The sequence below is a fragment of the Stegastes partitus genome, unplaced genomic scaffold, assembly GCF_000690725.1.
Source record: "Stegastes partitus isolate 25-593 unplaced genomic scaffold, Stegastes_partitus-1.0.2 Scaffold394, whole genome shotgun sequence".
Taxonomy (NCBI): Eukaryota; Metazoa; Chordata; class Actinopteri; family Pomacentridae; genus Stegastes; species Stegastes partitus.
Genome location: NW_007578125.1, coordinates 405918 through 418047, shown reverse-complemented (window position 1 = coordinate 418047; position 12130 = coordinate 405918). Strand labels below are relative to the sequence as shown.

Sequence of the window (12130 nt, the reverse complement as noted above, 5' to 3'; positions counted from 1 at the left end):
GCGGTTCCGATGCTTGGCACCTGTGCCTTGCTCAGTGGCAGTGTCTATAAAGTAGGACACGACTTCCTAATATGGATAACCCCCCCCCCACTACCACCCAGCACCACCACCACCCCATCCCTTTTTTTTTTCTTCACCCCCCACCCCCCCTTTAACGTCCAACCCATGTGAATAAAACAATCTTTGACAATAAAAGACAAACCGAGATATTAACTGTTCTTCCTCCTCTTGGATGTTTTCTGCCCTGGGTTCCCTTTAATTTTTTTTATTTTTTATTTTTTTCTTAACTCTGCTTACAACTCTGTAACTGCCATCTGTCCTGTTTGATGCTGCGATGATAGAGTGTCTTATCCATAAATTACTCGTGAAAAAAGATGCGCTGGTGGAAAGTTTCCTTCACCTGACGGAGGATGCTCATTTTTTCCAACACTTTCGAACAGAAAACCCAAGTTTAGTCTGCTTTTTGAAGGTTGACATGATGTCTTACAAAAAATTCCAAGTCTCATCAAACTGGGTGCGAGGCATCATATCAAAAGTGGGAATTAAAAATACATTCCTCTAGTTCTGTTGCCAAGAGACGATCACCGACAGGAGGTCACACATGATATCTCTCTCTATATATATATTTTTTAATCAACCACTACACCCCTGCCTGCATGTAACCTAAATCAAGATCAGACAATCGCCTTCCACCTACAGCTTATTCAAAACACACGAGGTGCTCCACTAGACTCACTACGTGTATAAATAGAAGGAAACAGGAGATCTGCGTACCTGCTTTATCCAAAAGAATAATCCAGGGTGACTTCAAGAAGCACAGACAATCCTAAAGGTGAAAGCATGCTCTTTGCAGTGTATGCTGAAGTGCATGATTGAGTAGGTCGAGTCCATTCCGTCCCGTGGGGGGGTGCTGGAGCAACCGTCTCGCCCTGTGAGCATAAGCAAAGCACCTATATGTTTCGTTGCTATGTTAAATATAAACCCATTGCGTGAACTTGAAATCGCATCAGCTCGTGTTTTTCAACACGTGGACACGGTGCCTTCATGAGCGTTTTCACAATTTCCTGACACCCCTTTTCCGCAGCGGAATGGTTTCTCCCGCATTAAATGGAACTATCTGCTATTGTCTCATCAGCGAAAAGTTGTTGATACTGCTCAGGACTCCAAAAAAAGTGCTTCAAGAGTGCGATGTTGCTCAGTTTACCGACAAAATGTAGCGATTTTAAATGATGATATGCCACAGCAAGGATACTAAATTATACATGGTTATGTAATATCATGCTTTTTCAATTGAGTGTCATTTTATTGACCCATGGAAAGTCATCCTCCTTGATCCACCCTGTTACAACACTCAGACAGCTCTTTCTAAGGAAAGTAATAGTTGTATGTATACAATCAAACCTTATCTTGCTATGATCACCCAATAACTTGATTCTCTGGGAAAATATGCCTCTTTTATTTCTCAAAGAATAGAATAGAATGCTTTTTTTTGTCATCATATTCAAGGTACGACGAAATTATACATTATGAAACTCCTCTGTCAGCACGTTGTCTCATTCTACGCTCACAAAATATAGTTGCTTTTATCAGTTGGAAAAGAACTGAAACACACAAAACTGGATCAGTCACTATAAATCTGTTTTCCTCATACTGGCATTTTGTCCCCCTTTTTTCTAAGATTTCAAAGTGTAAAAACAATAGTAAAATGCTTATCCTCTCCAATGACAATATGCTTTTCCACTTTAATCTTGATGGAATGTATGACGAGTCCACTTTATTTTCAGTCAAGCAGGTTCTCAATCCTGTTTCACACATACACACAGAAATGGCAAACAGAATAACTAAACCCTCAATCTATGCACAAAAGGTCATTTTGTAATTACTATAACTGTCACAACACACACATGTTGTTGCTGCTCATACCTCCAATTTTACTTACATGCAGTTTATGGTTAGAAAAAAATTAAATACCGAACTTGACTGATTAAATGTGGTTATTTCAACCACACCCAAGAAAATGTCAGATGACAAAAAGGGATTGTGAGTGCCTCCCTTGCAAGACAGGAAAGTCTAGAAAAGCATGGAAAATGAATGTGATGACCCAAAGGTGAGGAAAATGTGATCATTCATTACACACTGTGGAATTTTAGCTCTATGTCTCGGCACGTATCACACTCATAACCACCTAAGTGTGTGCAATTTTACAGGCATAAAACCCATGATTCTATACAGCTGCACTAGTGCTGCTGATAAAATGAACTGCAGCTTATTGTACACTTTAGTCATGTGCAATAACTGCCACTCCAGTGTGTGTTGTTGTGGTTGTTGTGCAGAGGTCAGGCTTGTTTGCTCAGCATGCGTTCAGTGAGAGGGAGCCATGTCGCTGACTGCTGATGTACCAGTGACTTAAGAAACACAGACATCTTATCAGCGACGAGCCCTTGAATTGTAACGGCAGGCACAGTTCTTTGTATACGCAACCCCCAGAGCTCCACAGGGGCTCCCTGAGCCTCAGCACACACAGGCACTGAAATACTCACACCCATACACATTGACCGATGTGTATCTGAAGAGCTGAAATTGCTTACTGCCTTCTCCAAAATAAGCTGTACTGAGATCCAAACACACCCATGTGCGTGCACACGTGTGTATGCAGAGAGGCATACATGTCAAAATTGTTAAGTAAGTCATTATTTTCTTGTTGAAATATGATCTACTCAGCAAACACACAGGTGAAAACACACTGATAGCCCCTCGAGCACACACGCAGAGATATGTGTACTAAAATGCACTGCAGCATTCTTGAAATGTGATCTACTTGCACACATAATACACACATGCACACCCACACCAATACACATGCATGCATGCAGACTTCCCTACAGACACACATTAAGATGTTTAACATGCAACATGGCTACTAAAATATCCCGCTCCATGCTTTGGAAATGTAATCTGTTCCTGCGCCCTCACGCACCACCATTATTCACGTTCATTATTACACATGCATGAAGAAGAAATTAACTCACACCCATGGATCTAACAAAGACACACACACACACATCAGTGATACATAGTTACACACTGAACAGAGCCTCCCTACTCTCTTTCTCTCCCTGTAGTGTGTGAGTCACTGTTCAGATACTTCCTGTTATAAGAGAACCGTCTTTAAAACAGCCTCCCTTTCTCCCCATTCCTGCTTTCCAAGTCAGAGGGAATGTCAGGCCAAACACACACCAAGGTGTCCTCTCCCACTCGCTCTCCTCTGTCCCCCCCCCCTCTCGCTCTCTCTCTTTTTTCTCCGAACCAGTCGGCAGAGAAACCCTCTCTGTCGTTTGTTGAACGCCCTTCAGTCTGCACCCACTCAGCAATTTAAAACATACCTCAGTGAACCTTCACCTTTAAAAAAAGAGGGGTTTGGAAAGTCTTCTCCCACCTATTGTACTGGTGGCGCATGCAGATAAACAATGCATGGGTGCATTTGCACTCCACTGCATGCATAGCTGCTTGTGCATGCGTGGCAGACACATACACACACCTCAGGGCAGCTCTTATAATAGCTACCCCTGGTATCAACACAGTGATGTGCAGTGTTCCAGCCAGCACTGATTTACATTAGTCTATGAGGTGTCAGTGCATATTTGTGTTACCTGACTACAGCTTTAATCGCACTTGTGTTGTATGTATTAATACGGAAATAAAACCACAAATCAACAACACATCTGTGAAAACACTGATTTATTTCAATACTGTAGGTAGGAAATGTGAGACGGCACCTTAAGGCGTTTCATTATCCATATTTGTTCCTCATATAATCTACTTAACACGTGACAAATATTTGCTTTAGGGGAAGGGGAGGAGGGGGCTTTACTGTCTTTTCTGACTTTACTTTTGCACATGTTTTGACCCACTTTTTCCCTCTCTCAAGTTTATCCCATCTTGTCTCAAAATGGCAGTAGCGTTCGGCGCTAGGACGATGGCGCGATTGCGAGCCATCTCTAGTGACTGACACCTTCAGCCCCCTTGTGCTCAATTAGCTTGTAGTGCATTAGCGACCGCATGCTAATTGTCAGCTGGCAAAGGAGTGCAAGGAGAACCCTCAAGGAGATACCTCAGGGAGGGCTGGGGTGGTGGGGGTGGGGGTGCTGGTGGTGGGTGTGCTTTGTTGCCTAACCAGCACATGAGCACATACAGTATCTGTGAGCAGCAGGAGGAAGCCCACCTCTTGCCATACAACGTGAAATATTTATGGGATATATCACATTCCCTCTTTTGAATTAGCAAATAACACCCCTCCTTTTTTTGGACTCTGATGCCACACCTCACTCAATTCAGTTACACAAGCTCAAATGCCCTTTGTAGGAAGGAAATACAACTTATTGGTACATAATCCATATTTCTTTCTTCTTCAATGCAAATTGTGTAATACAGTAAGCCTTTTGCACACACTTCTTTCTTTGTAGGTGATGAAACAAAAGGGATCAAGCTTTCCAGAACAGCTTCATTTGATTGTATTTAAGAAGACTGTGTGCTCTTACTTCTTCATTGTTACTACTCTACAGGAGGAAGTGCTTCTCCCTCCACTCTCACTCTTTCGCTCTCTCTTTCTCTATCTTGTTGACTCGATCTCAAACAGCTTTTGGATCTCATCTACTTCCTGGTAACACTCCTCCCCTCCCCTCCTTTTTAAAATGTTCACATCTCTCTCATTTCACTACCCCCACTCTACCCCCCCAACATCTCTCTCTCTCTCTATTCCTCTTCTTCTCTTTTGGTCAGCCACCGTTCCTTTCCAACTTATCAAATTCCATAGGGTGGGGAGGGGAAGTGAGGGTGGATCCACCCACATGAGTGATCATTCATTGCTATTTTAGCAGTGTTGTTCTCAGCTGGGGCCACAACATCCACCTGCAAAAAAAAAAAAAGGAAAAGGAAAAAAAAAACAGCTCCCAATACAACACAGATCTTGTTGCATCACTGGATCAGCATAAATGTAGGAGCATAAAAATTGCAATACATCACAGCACAAACATCGTTAAAGCATGCTTATAATAGCTAATTTGCCGGTAGCAGCAGGGACAATAAAGATAAAGGTAAATGGCTGACTCCTGTTGTTGTTGGTTTAGGGTGTATGTCGTGTGTGTTTGTGTGTCAGGCGGGGAGGGGGTTGTTGAAAAGTCCTCTCAGTGTAAAGGGAAGGTGACTGATTGAGAAGTCCCAGGTTGTGTTCTGTTGCTAATATAGTTATGTGGCGTAATCGTGCAATAATAACATCATAATCCCATCTGGAATGAGAAACTGTGGACTGTGTGCTACAGTGATTGAGGCCATTTCCTGTGTGTGTGTGTGTGTGTGTGTGTGTGTGTCGGTGGCAGTGCATTTTAAGCAGCGGTGACTGCAGGAGGCAGCCTGATGGATACAGGATCATACTGCAGCGCTGACATTGTCTTCAGTCCTCCTCCTCTTCCTCCTCCTCCTCCTCCTCCTCCTTCACCCTCCCCTACTGTCTGCCTGCCTCTCAGCAGAATTATCACTCTAAAAAACACACACACACACACACACTAGCCCTGAACACACACAGCTGCAAACGCAGGAGCAGCCACGCATTCACTGCAAAAACACATATGTGTACATTACACACACTGATAAAGTCTGATTGCAAGTGAACTGGTGACCAAAAGTGCATACATGCCTACATGCACTCAAAAATGTACATCTACATATTCCTCACAGCAAAAAAAAAAACTACTGCTCACCCCTCTCTGTCTGCATACAGTACACATATACTCCCCGGCTCATTCAAAGGCAGCCATGCATGTTCAGAGACAAGGTGCCGTGAGAGCAAACAATAAGACAAAAACAGCCATCAGGGATACAGAGAGAAGATCACAGCACTGGATTTCATCATTAAATCTTATGTCATTCTGCGAGTGTGTTGCAGAGCCCCACATGAGGATCCCATGTCTGACTTACACAAGGCAAACAGGAAGTCAGGCATGGAGGCGTTGTTGCCACCAACATGCACGCATGGTTTATTTTACTGGTGACGGCGACCCTGTCACGTACAGCCTGTCACAGAAGAAGGGAAGTGTCCGCTGCTGTTGTAGCCCTTTAATCCAAACACAGAGCCGGCTCTGTCTGTCTACAGGTTCAAAAGAAAAATAGGGAGGAAAGAAAGGGTGTTAGTTGTATGTGTGTGTGTGTGTGTGTGTGTGTGTGCTGTGTGGAGGTGAATAAAAGCTTGTGTATGTAGTGTATATGCTCGCGTGTGTTGCGCCAGCGTATCTGAACCTCATTCTATACATCGGCTCACACTGCAATTTGAAGCCACCACTATTGTGCTCTTCATTGTGCTGCTTGGTCTCATGCATAAAGGTGTCCAATGGCAGCTTTAATGTACACAACTACATCCTTTTTTGTAAACTGAAACTTACATTATTGCTTGTACATTTCTCATCAGGTTAAAATAAATACATGAATAAATAAACGTTAATATTTTCTGTTAAAAATTCTTATCTCCTCAAACCGGCCAAGTAGCTGTTTTAACATCACCAGACTCATATAGCTTTTTGGCTCACACCCACAACGATGCCTTGTGTCGAAAGCTGTCATATTACCGCTGTGTTTATCTGTGCGATGATGTTGTAATTAACACGTTGCCCTGGACGTGTTGCCTGTTTGACATTGTGTCTGACATTGAATCTGGTGGTAGACAACCGCTCAGAGGCATGTGATGAGTATGCCGGCGAGAGGCTCGAGTCTAGACTCCAGGCGACACACCATATGATATTGATTATCTTTTGTTTGGCTATCTCTGCAGCTCCTTGCCCTAAAGGACTTGACTCACATTATTGTCTGGCATGAGGCTCTATTATTCCAATTTAGCAAGCTCTCCAACCAGCGGTAAATGCACTACTGTTGAAATGTCTCCATAAGATCCCATAACAAGGCTGCAAAACTTTTCAACCCCAATGTATTCTTAGGTTTTATGAACACACTTTTTTTCTTCTGAGAAACAACCTTAATTGGTTGAGGTACAGTGCAGGAAATCCCCTGTATGTAATAAATACTAATGATGTTTTAGAATTCCTTAAATTAATTAGGTCCTCCGAAATGATTTATTATTAATCATATTCAAACAATCAGCTGTCTATGTAACTACTTCAACGACATGTTTTAAAAAGCATATATAAATAAATATCTTACTTTTCTACTCTGATTTAGTTCATATTCAGTAAATTATGAGTCTTTAAGGTATGTGCAGCTTGCTGTACAATGAAATGATGTAAATATGTCGTGTTTCATGTGTAAGTGCGGGTCCGTGTGTGTGATACTGTTGTGTGAATCTGAGGTAATGAGACGGAGACGGAAGCGTTGCTTAGACCAGCGATTTCAGGCGACCCATTTTCTATGAAATACTCTGTGGTTGTTACCAAGGTCACCCAAGTGGTGATGAAAGTTTGCAACATTTATTTCAACTAAATTTCAGGGTTTCTGTAAATCAAAACGGAGCATTAATAACTGTGTTGTAGGGGCTGTTGAACTTTCAAAAATGAGAGATTCAAGATAATAGAGAAAAAAAGTGATGGTTTTCTATGAGCAACGATTACAGCAATATGTAAAATAATTATAGTAAATTTCATACATTGCTTAGTTCCACAAAATGCAAACATGAACTACATCCAATGCAAAAACTCACTGAAATGCACTATACATAAAGTAACTCACCAAATTGAATACACTGTATTTATCTTATTTCTAATGATCAAGTGTAACAATTTGACAGGCCTGAATTAAACATTCTGATGTAGGTCTGACTTTAAAATGTTAAACTATTAATGCTTTAACATTTATAAAAAACAATGCTCAGACTCACACAAAAAGGTAAAGTGAGGATGAGCATGTGGCAGCTTTGGCTGGCAGCTGTACAAAAAAAAAAAAAAAAACCTGGAAGAAGTCTCTCAGTAAATACAAAGACAGGAGTAAATTCAGGTGACTCCCGATGGCTCTATTTTTTCAGTTTATCGCCCAGCTCTACTGGCGATGCATGAAACATGATTTCAGCTGCAGAGCTATAGAGTTCAGGCCCCATATTACCTGCTTTGCAGACACTTCCAAAATCTGAAAAAGTGCTATGTCTAAAATCTGCTTACACACCCACTCACCTAACCCTCCCCTCAAACACTCTCACTCACTCAACATTATGCCCGTTTTCACGCACACTCCCTCAGCGCTAAAAAGTTGAAATTGTAGTTTTTATGCGGTTTATGTGGCATCACTTTAATAAGGTCATCTGAAAAAATAGAATCAGCGCACTTGTATTAACTCCCCTGATACTGGTTATTAAATTACCACCTTATGGTTCTGTTTTGAGTGTAAACCTGTTCTTCAGACAAAGAAACACACAGTGACGCCTCCTTCAAATATAATATGTATCACCTAGAATATATGTTTTTGCAATCACCTTAATATATTCTAGGAGATATATATATATCTCACCTAGAATATATGTTTTTGTAATCACTTTAATAAGGTGCCATTAATAAAAACGTTTTATATGTTGTAATTAATGTTTTCAAATAGGTTTTAGTTGACAGATTGTAAAATCTGACTTTGACCTGCCTTTAGACGGTATAACCACTTATTTCTGCAAATGTTCTAAATCCAAATCCATTTTCTACCAACTGCAGACTTGACCATTAAAACCCCTCATTAATTATTTATACACCTACAGACTTGATGGATTATAAGAAAGTTGGTGAATCCATGAGCATTTGTTAATGGATTGCATTATTACCAAGGTTTTTTTCCCTGTAATGAGCGATGACTTATATTTAAGGAATTAATAAATGTTTTATTAACCATAATGAAGACATTAGCTACAACTTATGCACTCTTTATGAGTGCCTTATTAGAAAACGCTATGACAGAATTTAATTGAATCAAAAAGAAAGACAAAATGTCCCTTGAGTTAAGTCACCATTTACCAAGCGATGAATCATACTGATCTTTTAATTTGTTTATGGGAATACACACTGCTAATAAAGTTTGGACTATGCTTGTTAGACATCTACCTGGTTGTCCTCTACTTGCTACAGAAATAGAGGAGTAAAGTATGTTACAGCAAGTCCTTTTCATGTGTGAAGTAAGACCGGCTAATGGAGGTAATCACCTGTTATTGTTGGTTAGAAACTGGCTCCCAGGGCTCCACTGTCTTGACTTTTCCATATTATATAGAACATTCACCATCCCCAGGCTGTAAGAACTACTTATAGATATGCACATGGTCAGCATGATGTGATCACATTTACTTAAGTACTGCGCTGTACACATTTCAGAGTAGTCTTGTACTTTTTGTTCCATGAAATGTGAAAACCGCTTGTTATCTTTCAGACGAACATTCTGTACATAAACACACATGATACACTGACAGAAGACAATTCTTTGGATCCCTTACAAAAAAGATAATTGTCCAGCTGATAGATTTTCCTTCTATGACCCAAAGAAGTTTCCAATATTTCACAAATGAAGATTCTGAAAGCTCCAGTTTTCTCCCATAGTCCAAAAACATGCATGGTAGGTTAACTGGTGATTCTAAACTGTTGTGAGTGTACATGGCTGTCTGTTAGTCTGTGTTGGCCTTGTGACAGAAAGGCGACCTGTTCAATGTGTACCATGGCTTTTCAAGTAAATGGCTGCATATTAGAAAGAAGTCTGAACAGCAGAACAAAGTCTGACCTCAAGTTACTACAGCAGTATTCCTCTGCTAATCGGTGAAGCTGCAGTTGGCATCAACGTCTGTCTACACTCAGGTAAAATATAGTATATGAGTGAGTACAGCACTGTGCAATAACGCTTTAATGTCAAATTATTATCTCACTTTATCCTAATTGCATGACTAAGTTGAACAACAGGTCATTTGCTATTATGTAAATTTAAAAACTAGCAGTTTAGATTTATTACAATAAAAATAGAGGCCCCACAGGAACTTAGTGCAACAAAAGTCAGTACACCTTCATTACTTGAATTTAAATCTTTGTTTTTGCAGTGCTTTGCATGTCCACCTGTATTTTGGATGACACACTCAGTCGTCCTCAGCATGGAGGACACCAAATTTCTTTCAGCTTTTTTTAAAGCTGTTTTTTGCTGGAGGGGCTGCGCTGCACTACCTCTCTCATAAAAATACTCCAAAGGTGCTCTGTGGGATTCAAGTTGGGCAGCATACTTGGCCAGGTCATAGTTTTCAGTTTTGTTTTGTTTTTTCTTTAGAAGCATTTGCATGATTTTTGCAGTGTGCTCTGAATCATTACTATGCTAAAATATTCTTCTTTTACAAAGCCTCAGCAGACTGGAAAGTCATCTCTTGCCAGCTAGTATTTTGGTATATCTAAAGTCATTCATGGTGCCATCTATGCTGACATCTCCAAAACACCTTTAGCACACATGATAACAGTCCCACATCTGTGCCTCACTGTCAGGACTATGCATTCACTGTGACCGTCCTGATCAGGTTCATGCCAAACACACAGGACCCCATCTGAACTGAACAAATTTATCTGACCAAAGAATGAGCTCCGAATATTCATCAGGCTTTTATTTATTTATTTATTTTTTTAACTACGTTAGCAAGGATAAGCCTTGCAAATTAGTGCCAAAGAGCAAACAACAGTCTTTTGAGATCCTGTCTACAGAGGTTTACATTAAGTACTGTCTTTCACACTGAGCTGTCACAGAAACTCCAGTTTCCATAGATAAGCCCTGAGTCAAATGTGAAGCACTCTGTTTTTCAGGCTTAGTCTGTGAAAGTAGCGTACTGTCATCATTTCAGGAGAACAGCAGCAGCTCTGATTAGTGCAACTGTGCTTATTCAATAGTCCCTGACTACTGGCTGCAACTGCACTTTGACTGATTTTTAGTTGGGTTACAGATCTTCCTTGTATCCTTTAATTTTTTGTGAAGTCACACATTCAGATTTTTTGAATTCCTCTGCGGAGTCATGATGCAGACAGATAGACACTGAACAAAGGTCAAAAATCAAGACAGTACTGGCATTCACATGTCATTTAATAATCATGTTCATACGACTAGGCTAATTGGAAATGCCGTGAAATTTTGTCATAATGAGTCTAACAATTGTTGAGTTATGGTTTTCCTAAATTTGAAAAAATCCTTCGATGTTCACAAGAATGGGACATAACAGCGGATGAATAACCCGAAAATCACACAGACATAAAACTAAATACAAATTTGTGTAGCAGAACTCCATTAAATGTCTTACGATCCTATCACATTTATCCGGTGACCCTTTAGAGGGACACAAACCCAGGTTGAAATACACTGGCTCTGATGGTAGCTGACTGAGCTAGCACATAAAAGCCCTCCAGTTACAGCAGTGAAATGCTACTTCAGTTACAAGGAGCATTCTTCTGATACTCTATATACACTTTGTTGATAATACAAGCACTTTTACTTAAGTAGGCTTTTGAAAGCAGAACATGTACCTGTAATGGAGTATTTCTATATTGATATATTGTTTTTGTACGTGCTTTGTGGACAGTATACATTTTCTAGTAAAATGTACATTAACCACAAAGCTGCTGCACATTTATCTGCAATTGTGAAACTTTACAAATGGCTGTTTTGCAGCGCACAAAACACACAGAACACACAGAACAGACGTCTTGTATTGCCCTCCACTTATCTTGATCTTGCTAATTATATCCAAGGCGTGTGTGTGTGATGGTGTGCTACTGTGTACGCAACCGTGTGTTTGACTTTCCTACTTATGCCACAGACAGCTGTTGTTTGTATTGCCCCAAGTGCTCAAACCGACTTTGTAATTAGCCCTATCTAGTTTTACTTTACTGAAGTGATGAGTGTGCACGGTGGAGGAAAAAAAAAAGCAGAAAACCCCCACCCAGCAACACAACCAGCACTATCCCACTTCACAGCACCCTACCCACCCCCAATCCTTTCTGCAAAGTAGAGCCTGGATCACCACACACACACACACACACACACACACACACACACACACACACACAACTCTTGCTGGTGACAATAGCTCCAACACAGAAGCTCAACACAGCTGATGCTCAAACATGTCAGTTCAATAGATGTCAGTTGTTCC

At 40.7% G+C, this 12130-nt stretch overlaps 1 protein-coding gene across 1 annotated transcript in view; it reads right to left on the bottom strand.

The window, feature by feature from the left end:
- Positions 1–848, bottom strand: part of LOC103359772 (zinc finger protein 516) — a 48276-nt gene extending 47428 nt beyond the window's left edge. Inside the window, exon 1 of the mRNA XM_008285289.1 lies at positions 775–848. The gene's annotated coding sequence lies outside the window, so the exon portion shown is untranslated. The remainder of the gene's footprint in view (positions 1–774) is intronic.
- Positions 849–12130: the final 11282 nt, after the last annotated feature.